Source organism: Lissotriton helveticus, chromosome 1_1 (assembly GCF_964261635.1).
Source record: "Lissotriton helveticus chromosome 1_1, aLisHel1.1, whole genome shotgun sequence".
Taxonomy (NCBI): Eukaryota; Metazoa; Chordata; class Amphibia; order Caudata; family Salamandridae; genus Lissotriton; species Lissotriton helveticus.
The window spans coordinates 964,987,800-965,001,047 of record NC_136057.1 but is presented as its reverse complement, the minus strand read 5'-3'; the positions used below and the strand labels follow the sequence as shown (position 1 = coordinate 965,001,047).

Here is a 13,248-nt window from a genome sequence, read left to right as displayed (position 1 = left end):
TTGTCATGAGGGGTTGTTCCTAATGTTTCTATTTTAGCGAGGTCAAAAAGAGATCCCATTAGTGGCCTACTGATTTTGCTCGATTCCTTTTCTTTTTTTTTACACGATTTTTCGTTATCTGCAGAGACTAAACAGAGTATTGCGACTCTGTGTTTGTTTGTAAATAGAGAATGAACCAAAGAGAACTAATTCTAAAACAGTAAATACTTGGATAACAATCAATCAAATGGAGAGAGAAGCAGGCACGACGGATTACAACGGGGGCAAAGGCCTGCGTTAACTACCTTTCACTATCTGCAAAGAGAGAGTACTCCTAATAGAAATGAGGGGGGGGGGCACCATTCAAAGCAGATCAGTGTGCATAAACACGAAAATGTTTTCACTTACCACGTACTTGACATTCGACAGCTTATGATATTTGCTATTAAAAAAACCATTGAAATTCACTGAAAAAACCATAGGTTATAGACCATATATAGTTAGGAATTAGCATTTACAAAACCTTGAAAATTCACTGAAAAAACCATAGGTTATAGACCATATATAGTTAGGAATTAGCATTTAAAAAACCTTATTTTACTCACACAAAACCATTGAAATTCCATATATAGTTAGTTGCACTAACTATATATTGCGCACCCGCAATCCACTGCTGATCATGTCACATATTACATCATTCATGACATGGTCAGTGACATCACTGATGACATCACTGATGACATCTCAAATGACATCACTGATGACATCACTGATGACATCTCATTTGACATCAATGACCACATCACTGATGATATCATTCATGTGACAATACAATGCATCTCCTCACATTTTAATATAACCTCTGTTTCACCCAGTGTTAAATACAGAGTATAATTTTTGAAACCATTGACACACCAATACTAGTTACTACATACGTACTCACTGATTCCTACGTCTACACACACATTCACTCATTCACCCATACAATCATTCATACATACAATCACTCATCTTTACAACACTATCATATGCACTCATACACCTATACAGACACTCACACTCTGCCACTCATCCATGGAGTTACTCACACACCTAGTCAGTCCTGTAAAGAATCAATCACACTTCCATTTTCTTGTCTATACAGTTAAACATAGAGCACCTTACATTTTCAAACATATAGTAACACATACTTACTTTCTTATACAATCATTGATACAAGTACACATTGATCTGCACAGAGTCACACACCTCCCAGCCAGCCACACACACACTCAGTCTCCCATACAAATACTTGGACAATCAATCAATAACCCATATAGTTAATCATATAGCTACTGATCAACACATGCAGTAGTTTACAGAACAACAGACATAATGATGCACAAATTAAGACAGTTTAGTCACTAACCCATGCACTCAGTGAGACACATTTAATCACTCACTCATACATTCAGTCATGCACCTACTAAATCCTTCGTCCAGACAGTTATACATCTACTCATTCTTCAATATCTAAAACATATTTAAACTTTACAGAAACACACAGTCACTGGATGATGTCATCAGTGATGTCATCAGTGATGTCATTTGAGATGTCATCAGTGATGTCATCAGTGATGTCACTGACCATGTCATGAATGATGTAATATGTGACATGATCAGCAGTGGATTGCGGGTGCGCAATATATAGTTAGTGCAACTAACTATATATGGAATTTCAATGGTTTTGTGTGAGTAAAATAAGGTTTTTTAAATGCTAATTCCTAACTATATATGGTCTATAACCTATGGTTTTTTCAGTGAATATATATATATATATATATATATATATATATATATATATATATATATATATATATATGCAAAAAAGAAGGAGAGAACTCTGGGTAGGTCTCAGTTTAGGTGGAAAGCAGCTCCTGTTAGAGCACTCTCAACACCAGCGACACTCTAGATCTGCTCACCTCAAATGTCTGTTTTTCTATCAAAGTTTTTAAGCGTAGGATTAGACAGTGCTATCCATGCCGAGATAGAAAATGACAAAGTCTTTCGCCATTTAAACAGCAAAGTCTTTAAGCATAGGACTAGTACAGTACAGTCCTTGCCGAGCTGTCAAATAACAAAAGCCATTTATCACTCCAGGCACAATATTACAGCTTTGAATTGGTAAAATACCAACTCAAGCCAACCTGAAATGAATAAAAGCAACCCCTGACACAGTGTTTCGCTCTAATTAGAACTCTTCAGAGAGGTATAGCTTTGTCCAGACACAAGGGAGCACCCAGTATTAAGTCAAAACAAAACCCTTTCAGGCATAGAGTGACGCATAAATTATGCAAAAAAGAAGGAGAGAACTCTGGGTAGGTCTCAGTTTAGGTGGAAAGCAGCTCCTGTTAGAGCACTCTCAACACCAGCGACACTCTAGATCTGCTCACCTCAAATGTCTGTTTTTCTATCAAAGTTTTTAAGCGTAGGATTAGACAGTGCTATCCATGCCGAGATAGAAAATGACAAAGTCTTTCGCCATTTAAACAGCAAAGTCTTTAAGCATAGGACTAGTACAGTACAGTCCTTGCCGAGCTGTCAAATAACAAAAGCCATTTATCACTCCAGGCACAATATTACAGCTTTGAATTGGTAAAATACCAACTCAAGCCAACCTGAAATGAATAAAAGCAACCCCTGACACAATGTTTCGCTCTAATTAGAGCTCTTCAGAGAGGTATAGCTTTGTCCAGACACAAGGGAGCACCAGTGCTTAATTTGTAAAATATTAAGTCCAGGTGCTCAAATTTTTGTAGGAGGCCACACCCACGCCCCTGGCTCCGCCCACTTCCTCTGCTGGCTCCACCCATTTCTTCCACTGGCTCCACCCACCTATTTCCCTGCATCCAAAGTGGTATTGGCTAACAATTAAAGACTGGTAGAGGAAGCAGTTGCATAAGACACTCCCAGTTGGCAGCTCACCACTTCCAAAACCACTCCCCGACACTCAGTTAAGCACACCAATGGATGCGAGCCTGCTATGCAGGAAGGTGAAACTCTAGTGACAACTGCCTGTGTAGTCTATGTTGCAGCATTATGGTACGGCTAGGTTGCTGGGCTGTTCTGAATAACGGCCAATGGATCCATAAAGCCAGCAGCAGTGGAGGAATAACTGCATCCGTGGGCCCACCCTATAAAAAGTAATTTAATCATAATCTAACATAATGAGCCATTTCTATGCTTTGCACACAAATATAACACTGAACACTAGTACACAGTTGATGGTACAAAAACAAGAAAACCAAGTCTACCTGAACGTGCCAGTGTTCAGTGTTATCTGTCTACAAAGCATTCGAATGGCTTAGTATGCTAAGTAATGTTTTATAGTGTGTGGGGCTCACAGCTGCAGTTCTTCCGCCACTGCTACGTGCTTTTAACTTGAAAAAAATATGTCTTTCGCCGCAAAAGTTAAAAGCCAGCAGCAGTGGAGGAAGAGCTGCAGCCGTGAGCACCACATACTATAAAATGTTTTTTAGAATAGTCAGCCACTTTGTAGACAAATATAACACTGAATGAACACTGGCACACAGCTGATTAGAGAAAAACAATGTTACTTGAACATGCCACTTAAGGCAATTTTTTGCAGCCAGTACTCAGGGCTCACACCAACACCGATGCACACCAAGAAGACCAGACCTATAGCGACGAAAATCGCGCTTCAGAGCAGAGTCAAGAGCACTTGCCCAACATCAAGCACCATCCTTGAAAAGGTAAGCTGTTCTCTCAGGTGCTGCTCCTGCAACTCAGGGGTAGAGTTATTTTTTAAAATGGGAGTGTCTTCTCCATTGCATCCTAGAGTGCGTGCTTGGCAGCCTGAGACTTAGTGAGCAGAGCGGCTCCTCTAGATCAGCAATGAGGTGCTTGGTAAGAGCCCGAGGGTTATTGAGAGGCCCTTGGTTAGAAGTCCAGCCCAACTGCATTTTTATTATCATTTTTTTTTAACGAATAAAATACTTCCTTTCTGTAGGGACTTTGAAAAAGCTGTGGGGGGAGCATCCAGAGCAAGGATCAGGCAGGGGAGACACAGCACAGACATGGCAGGCATATTACAAGCAGAGTGGGCCGGGACAGGCACGACTGGTATAGCACGGCCAAAGCAGGCACAGCAGCAGCATTAACACCCGCACAGAGCAGTCCGGACAGTTGTAGCGTAAGTGGGGCAAACTGTGTGAGCAGGCATAGTGCAGGTGCAGGGCAGATCCAGAGGGCAGGCAGGCCACATGGAGGCAACCTGCAAAATCTATTGTTGTGGATTGTTTTTTCCTCCGGTAGTGGTTTGAAAAACAGATGCATTCAATCAGAACAGTGAAATAATCAGTCATTTAACAGGGAAAGACAAATCCAACGTCCAGAGTTCATCAAAAGGTGATAACAAATCTCCCCAAATTTTACCCTGTAATAGAAAGTACTCGTGCTGGTGTTTCTAGGGTATGCAAAGTCACCAATCTTTGAGGGTGGGCTCGTATTTACTAAGGTTTTGCACAGGCAGTCACGGTGCGAAAAGCAATGCAAAATGTGTGGGTATACTTATAATTAAAACGCACGCAAGAGCAGCGCAAAATTGTGCAGCGCACACAAGTACCAGCGCTACCCATAGTAAATATAAGGCTTCCGGTCCTGTGTTTGCGTAAAATATGGCCAGTGGTCCTCATTATGTGGCTGTAACAAAAACCACAAAATCATTGTGCCCGTGGAACCAAACAAAGGCTAATTATACAAATTAAGCACTGGGCATAGTGCAGGTGTAGGGCAGATCGAGAGGGCAGGCAGGGCACACGAAGGCAACGTGCAGCTAGGAGATGAAGAGAGCAGAGAGGGCATATGCCCAGAGCATGCAGGGTGTAGGGTCGGGCCCAAGGCCCTCATGCTGGGAAATGACTGGGACGCAGGACACACTGCTGGCTCGGTGCAACTGGCCCAGAGCACGTGCGCTCGGCCTCTTTTATTGATGCTGTGTCACATGACCTGTGACATCAGTGGTGGGTGGGTGTTCAGTGTAGTTACAGGCTCAGCACTAGAATGCTGACTTGTGCTGGGCATTACATCCCTCCCCAAATTGGTTAAAAATTAAACCAAACATGAAAAGTCCAAACACCTGTGGGGGAAAGAAAACACAGAAAATAACATTGGACTTGCGCTTTCAAAAAGAGTCTCTTTGGCTGCTTGCAAGCCGCAGGCAGTATAGTTCTTGCGTTTTGAATTAGCAGTTCTTGGTGGCACGGTTTTTAGTTGTTCGGCGGGTTCATTCTTTCTCTGTCGGCTGTTCTCAGCCCTGCCTTTTGCTTTGCTCTCTTGGTGACAAATGGTTCAAGAGAGATGGATGACGTGGTTGTTGTTTGCCTTCCGGCTTCTTTTCTCTAAGCTGGTTGCGTGTTGTTTCCAGGCAGGCTTCAGTGTGTTTCTTAGCAGGTGAATAGAGTAGGTGCGAACATCCCTCTCACTAGGATGCCCCTCTCGCCGGTTTTCTTCTGCCACAAGATGTCCGGGAGGACCTCTTTGCCAGGTTTCCACTGGACTGGTGTTTTTGGTCGCGTTGCTCTACCATAGCCTTCGGGCCGTGAGCAGGGCGCTCCACGAACCTCACCGTCGTGTCCTAGTTCCACCTGAAGGTTGAGTTGTCGACTCTCTTCATTGCTCTCGAGGCTTTCATCCTCTTGGGTCCTGCAGACGTGCTTCTGTGGATCTGTCTCCCGTGTGGGACTTGCTGCCACCAGAGTTCCTCGAGGCCTCTTCTTGGGTTGCCACGGGTCGGTGTGGAGTGGTCAGTTCATCCGCTGGATGTGTGAGCACTCTCGCCATTCGATCTTCCGCCAACCCCAGAGGTAGATGTCTTCAACAGTCTATCTTGCTCTCTTCTGCGTTCGCCATGTGGATGGATGACTCGTCAGTGGTTGTCTTTGGTCTGCTCTGCCGGTGCTCTTACCAGGCTTGTTCTCCATTGCACTCCGGTGTTCCAGTGCCTGTCACCTTTCTTCTTTTCTTAGTGGCGGTGGCCACTCTGTTCTTTCTTCATTCTTCTTAGCTTGACAGTCGTGCCACTCTGATTACTTCTTCCTTCTTTTATTCTTAGTGGCAGTGGCCACTCTGTTCTTTCTCCTTTCTTCTTGCAGTGACTGGGTGTCACTCTGACTTCTCTCTCCTTCCTTTCTTCGGTGGCAGTGTGCCGCTCCGATCTTTCTTCTTCTCTTCTCCTCTTTTCGCAACGTACCCTGTTCCCTTTTTCTTCATCTTCTCTGGCCAGGCTTCCCCATGCAGCGCGCGCACTCTGCACGTGTCTTCCTGGTCTTGTCCTAGTCCTAGGACACTATCTTCTCATTACTCGCTTCCCAGGGTTAGCGTCGCGACCTTCACATCTTCTTCCTGTTGCTTTCGTTAATTTGTGTGGTTGAAGTTCGTGGGTCTAGGTCGTCGGACCGTGCATTGTCTGAACTTCTTGGACGTCGTGCTGGTCCCTTCTGCCGAGGTCTGGCAGGTAGGATTTGTGGTGCTGAGCTTCTTGGACGTCGTGCTGGTCCCTTCTGCCGAGGTCTGGCAGGTAGGATTCTTGGTGCGACCATCTGGCTGGTCGACTTCGTGCTTTGTGACCAAGCTGAGTGGTCAGGTTGCTTCTGTGATGTATCTTCAATGCTGCGGGTTGTCCGCGCAACCATTTCCTGTTCATCGCAGTTGAGTTGTTTTGGTGCGCATCTGGGTGCGCTCTTCATGTCTTCTCTTGTGACTTGCTGCTTTGGGCTAGTGCTGTCCGCACTGCTGCGTATTTGCGTCATGCGCTGTCGCACTTTTTGGTGCTGGGTTCCAGAACCATTGTTGGTTTGTGTGGGGGTGTTCTTACTTTCGCCATTCTGTTGCAGCGATGGCCTGTGGCCACCAGGCATCGCTGTCTTCTCTTCTGGCGTGGCGTAGATGCTTCTTGGGTGTTCGCTTCTGGAGGGTTACGTCACCACTCCATGGATATTCTTCTGGTCGTGCTTTTCCGTTTGGTGCTGGTTGCGATTCTTGTGAACTTCTTCGCGTGGGCGCACTTGTCGCGCGTGCACTTGGATATCTTGTGAGGAGTCGCTGCACTCCTGGCGCGCTTCTGGTGCTTCAGGCGCGATTCTTAAGTTCTGTCGTGTTCTTGTGCTTCCGGCGCATTCCTGCGCAGTTCTGTTCTGTATCCTTAAAGCTATGCGGGTAGGCTTGGCGCTACTCTGATATGGTAAGTCTCTTGTGCTGCTGGTTGCTGCAGGCTTGCTGTAGGGAGAGTTCCTTGAGTGGTCTGTGTAATGCTTGTTTATTTACTGGAAGCCTTTTCTTGCCTGGTGGCGCAGTCCTATTCTGATTTCCTGTCGGTGTCCTCTGCGGGGAGTCTGGTGTCTTCTGGCACACTTGGGGCTGCTCGGGCAAGGCTGCAGTATGCCTTTGGGTAGGGGTCCCAGTTCCTTGTTGTGCGTGTTCGCCTCCTTTCTGCGCCTGCTATTTGCTTGGGGAGGAAGTAGTCGCTTCCGTCTCCCTTTTCTTTGTGCGCTGCTGTGCTTTTGTGGGGTGCCTTGTATTACTCGCTGTAGATCACAGCAGCTCTCCCCTGAGCCCTATTTTCTCTTCTCTTGCGAGTAACCACCTGCCAGCAGGTGGTCCTCTATCAGTCTCTAGGCAACGCTTGCGTGGGGGTCATGCAGTCTTGGCTGCGTGTCTGCTTGGTGGCGTTCTTGCGCGTTCTTGCGCTTCTGGCGCGTTCCTGGGGTTGTCACCTTTGCGGAGATTTGGTGCCACCCTAGCATGGCAGGTTACGCATGCTTGCTTTGCTGTGCTTGGCAGTACTCACTGTCTAAATATTGTTTTGCTTCTGCCCTGAGGGTAAGGCTCAGCTGCTTTTCCTAGCCAGCCGTGGCACTGGTCTTAGATAAGTGTGAGCATGTGTCCCTGGGGCTGCTTACTCAGGTTGTGCTTATTGTAGCGATGGGTCTCCTGAGGTTGACCTCCTTCAGTAAAGCGGTGATGCCACTGACTGTTCTCCCTTTGTGTTTTCCCTCACATGGGCTTTCAGATGCTGGTGCCCCACGTGGAGGAGGTTCTTTCTCCCACACCTGGCTGTAGACACAGTCCAACTTTATTTTGCCCTTCATACGGGCGTGTCTTGCACCTAATCTGCTCTTCGCTTGAGCAAACCTGAAGATGTGTCTCCATTCGGCGGCATGCAGTACTCCCAAACAGCCACTGGGTGGCAGAGGAGCGCTTCCAGCTACAGACGGCAGTCCTTTTCTTCTCGGCAAGGTGTTCCACACCTTCGCCTGCGCTGGGCACCCAGCACCCTCCTCGAGGCTGGGACGCAAGACTCCACCGGTGGGCTCCGGGCACTACTTCTCATGGATGCCTGCTGCTTTGGGGCACGTGCATATGGGCACCACTGGGTACTCCTCTTGAATGCCGGTGAGTCCCATTAATTTCTTCTTGTCTGGGCATTGGCTGAGCACGACCAGAGGTTCCGGTGTCTAGATGCCGTTTCTGTGCACCCCGCTGCCCCAGCTTCACTTTCCTCATGCTGCGCGGCGGGAAGGGGGAGTCGGTGCTGTTGGAGTCTTTCCGCCCTTCGCAGCAGGTCTTTCATTTCACGCGCTGCGAAGGGCGCAGTTGGTGGTTCCTCTGAAGCGGGGTGGGCAGTGTTCACAGTCTTCGCGGGTGGGGTCCGCTTTCAATTCTCGGCGCCCGGCAGCTCTGCTCACGCTGCGGGCGCTCCACTTTGAAATTCATTCACCCCGCCGCCGCAGCCTCACTTCACACACGCTGCGCGGCGGGGGACGCTGCAGGCAGGCCGCGGGTGGGCTCCGCTGGCCTCGCTATGTTATCGGGGAAGGCTTATGTCTATAGCGGGTGGGCTCCGCTTTGCACACGTCCCGGGCGGCGCGCTAGCAGGCGGCCGCCATTATGAGTGTTGTGATCGTTGCGGGTGGGCTCCGCTTTTGATTTCCGCTTATGTATGGGCTCACCTTCGGCCGACGGGCCTGTTCTTCCGCGGGTGTGCACCGCGATGGCTCCACTTGTCTTTTCGGGGCTCCGCCACGGCAGGGCGGACCACGGCGGGCTGGAGAGGTGCGGGGTGAGCTCCGGTCACCTCTTTCCTTTTCTTTAGGCCCGGGGCTCGACACACGCCCCACGGGCCTCTCGGCGGCCGGCTCGAGTCTTCGCAGGGGGTGCTCTCAGGCGAGCAGCATTCTCTTCCCCTTGTCCTCGATGATGTTTAGAGCTGTGGCACGCGTGGGCACAGCTCCGCCCTCGTCGCCATTGTAGGGTCGGGCCCAAGGCCCTCATGCTGGGAAATGACTGGGACGCAGGACACACTGCTGGCTCGGTGCAACTGGCCCAGAGCACGTGCGCTCGGCCTCTTTTATTGATGCTGTGTCACATGACCTGTGACATCAGTGGTGGGTGGGTGTTCAGTGTAGTTACAGGCTCAGCACTAGAATGCTGACTTGTGCTGGGCATTACACAGGGCAGACGCAGGCCCGCCCCTAGAGGCACTGTCTTGACAGAGCAGGCACAACCTTGGCAGAAAAAGTGCAGTGCAGGCAGAACGATATGACACCACAGACAGAGCTGGCACAGCGACTAGACAGAAGGCAGAGTGCAAGCTAGATAAGCACAGGCCTCACAGCACAAAAAGAGCAAGCATGACTCGGGCACCGCTTAATCAGGACAGCACAGGCAGGAACAGCGCACAGCTGCTTTAAGGTGAGAGGCAGTACCGGGCTCTCTGTTAACTCCGACCCTCCTCTTGCCCCCAGGCCTGCTGCGGCCTGCTGCTCCTCTTCAGAAACGAAACCGTTGTCATCACACGGAGGCACCGGATGGGCTGCCTGCCCACACCAATGTGTCTACAAAGCATTCACATTGCTTATCTTGCAAAATAACATTTTATTGTGTGGGGCCCACAGTTGCTGTTCTTCCGCCACTGCAGCTGGCTTTAACTTTTCCAAAAAAGACTTCGCTGCAAAAGTTAAAAGCCAGCAGCAGTGGAGAAAGAGCTGCAGCCACGGGTCCCACATTATAAAACTTGTTTTAGCATGATGATACATTTCAAGATAACATTGCAGTCAAATATCACGGTGGTAAAAGGCATTACTTACTGGCACTGTGGGATGGCCTTTTTCCTTTTAATTAATCTGCGAGGAAGGAGGCCTGCTGCAAGACATGCTGATTGCCTCTGACGTCGGATAATGATTAAGGCGGCAGCTGCATGCTGGGCGCCAAAGGGTGAAAACACTTCTAATTGGTCCGATTCGGGGCACAAACTTGATGATTCGACAAGTAGGGACGGGGCCAGCCTACTAACATGTTTTGCAATTGTTTATTGGTAGGGCGCTATGCTAGCGCGAGCGGCGCTACCAATGAATGACTTGCAAAATGGAAATGGGGGGGTTGATGACCTACGCGAGGCAGGGACCGACGCAGCTTTAATTTCTGGCGGTAATCGTAATGTGTGTGGCTCGTATTTAGGTGGAATTCAATTTGAAATCTTTTAGGCGCCCGCATTAACGTGCGATATCAACTCTTCATGGGGGTGCGGGAGGAGAAGACTTGAACAGTCAGTGGCACCTACTCTGAGCAGTGCGCAGCCAATAAAATTGTTATTCCTAATGTATGTGGACTCAACCAGCGTGTAGACCCGGAGCTGAGAATTAAGTGCCGGTGCTAGGCACCGGAAAGCTCCGGCACAAATTAAGCACTGGGGAGCACCCAGTATTAAGTCAAAACAAAACCCTTTCAGGCATAGAGTGACGCATAAATTATGCAAAAAAGAAGGAGAGAACTCTGGGTAGGTCTCAGTTTAGGTGGAAAGCAGCTCCTGTTAGAGCACTCTCAACACCAGCGACACTCTAGATCTGCTCACCTCAAATGTCTGTTTTTCTATCAAAGTTTTTAAGCGTAGGATTAGACAGTGCTATCCATGCCGAGATAGAAAATGACAAAGTCTTTCGCCATTTAAACAGCAAAGTCTTTAAGCATAGGACTAGTACAGTACAGTCCTTGCCGAGCTGTCAAATAACAAAAGCCATTTATCACTCCAGGCACAATATTACAGCTTTGAATTGGTAAAATACCAACTCAAGCCAACCTGAAATGAATAAAAGCAACCCCTGACACAGTGTATCGCTCTAATTAGAGCTCTTCAGAGAGGTATAGCTTTGTCCAGACACAAGGGAGCACCCAGTATTAAGTCAAAACAAAACCCTTTCAGGCATAGAGTGACGCATAAATTATGCAAAAAAGAAGGAGAGAACTCTGGGTAGGTCTCAGTTTAGGTGGAAAGCAGCTCCTGTTAGAGCACTCTCAACACCAGCGACACTCTAGATCTGCTCACCTCAAATGTCTGTTTTTCTATCAAAGTTTTTAAGCGTAGGATTAGACAGTGCTATCCATGCCGAGATAGAAAATGACAAAGTCTTTCGCCATTTAAACAGCAAAGTTTTTAAGCATAGGACTAGTACAGTACAGTCCTTGCCGAGCTGTCAAATAACAAAAGCCATTTATCACTCCAGGCACAATATTACAGCTTTGAATTGGTAAAATACCAACTCAAGCCAACCTGAAATGAATAAAAGCAACCCCTGACACAGTGTTTCGCTCTAATTAGAGCTCTTCAGAGAGGTATAGCTTTGTCCAGACACAAGGGAGCACCCAGTATTAAGTCAAAACAAAACCCTTTCAGGCATAGAGTGACGCATAAATTATGCAAAAAAGAAGGAGAGAACTCTGGGTAGGTCTCAGTTTAGGTGGAAAGCAGCTCCTGTTAGAGCACTCTCAACACCAGCGACACTCTAGATCTGCTCACCTCAAATGTCTGTTTTTCTATCAAAGTTTTTAAGCGTAGGATTAGACAGTGCTATCCATGCCGAGATAGAAAACAGCAAAGTCTTTAAGCATAGGACTAGTACAGTACAGGCCGAGCTGTCAAATAACAAAAGCCATTTATCACTCCAGGCACAATATTACAGCTTTGAATTGGTAAAATACCAACTCAAGCCAACCTGAAATGAATAAAAGCAACCACTGACACAGTGTTGCGCTCTAATTAGAGCTCTTCAGAGAAGTATAGCTTTGTCCAGACACAAGGGAGCACCCAGTATTAAGTCAAAACAAAACCCTTTCAGGCATAGAGTGACGCATAAATTATGCAAAAAAGAAGGAGAGAACTCTGGGTAGGTCTCAGTTTAGGTGGAAAGCAGCTCCTGTTAGAGCACTCTCAACACCAGCGACACTCTAGATCTGCTCACCTCAAATGTCTGTTTTTCTATCAACGTTTTTTTCTGTTTAAATGGCGAAAGACTTTGTCATTTTCTATCTCGGCATGGATAGCACTGTCTAATCCTACGCTTAAAAACTTTGATAGAAAAACAGACATTTGAGGTGAGCAGATCTAGAGTGTCGCTGGTGTTGAGAGTGCTCTAACAGGAGCTGCTTTCCACCTAAACTGAGACCTGCCCAGAGTTCTCTCCTTCTTTTTTGCATAATTTATGCGTCACTCTATGCCTGGAAGGGTTTTGTTTTGACTTAATACTGGGTGCTCCCTTATGTCTGGACAAAGCTATACCTCTCTGAAGAGCTCTAATTAGAGCGAAACACTGTGTCAGGGGTTGCTTTTATTCATTTCAGGTTGGCTTGAGTTGGTATTTTACCAATTCAAAGCTGTAATATTGTGCCTGGAGTGATCAATGGCTTTTGTTATTTGACAGCTCGGCAAGGACTGTACTGTACTAGTCCTATGCTTAAAGACTTTGCTGTTTAAATGGCGAAAGACTTTGTCATTTTCTATCTCGGCATGAATAGCACTGTCTAATCCTATGCTTAAAAACTTTGATAGAAAAACAGACATTTGAGGTGAGCAGATCTAGAGTGTCGCTGGTGTTGAGAGTGCTCTAACAGGAGCTGCTTTCCACCTAAACTGAGACCTACCCAGAGTTCTCTCCTTCTTTTTTGCATAATTTATGCGTCACTCTATGCCTGAAAGGGTTTTGTTTTGACTTAATACTGGGTGATCCCTTGTGTCTGGACAAAGCTATACCTCTCTGAAGAGCTCTAATTAGAGCGAAACACTGTGTCAGGGGTTGCTTTTATTCATTTCAGGTTGGCTTGAGTTGGTATTTTACCAATTCAAAGCTGTAATATTGTGCCTGGAGTGATAAATGGCTTTTGTTATTTGACAGCTTGGCAAGGACTGTACTGTACTAGTCCTATGCTTAAAGACTTTGC

General features: G+C 47.1%; 1 protein-coding gene across 2 annotated transcripts in view; it reads right to left on the bottom strand.

The window, feature by feature from the left end:
• The window catches only part of LOC144771527 (uncharacterized), a 280,734-nt gene extending 270,531 nt beyond the window's left edge, over nucleotides 1–10,203 (bottom strand). For both annotated transcript variants that reach the window (XM_078655941.1, XM_078655936.1), the window contains exon 1: nucleotides 10,125–10,203. The gene's annotated coding sequence lies outside the window, so the exon portion shown is untranslated. The remainder of the gene's footprint in view (nucleotides 1–10,124) is intronic.
• Nucleotides 10,204–13,248: the final 3,045 nt, after the last annotated feature.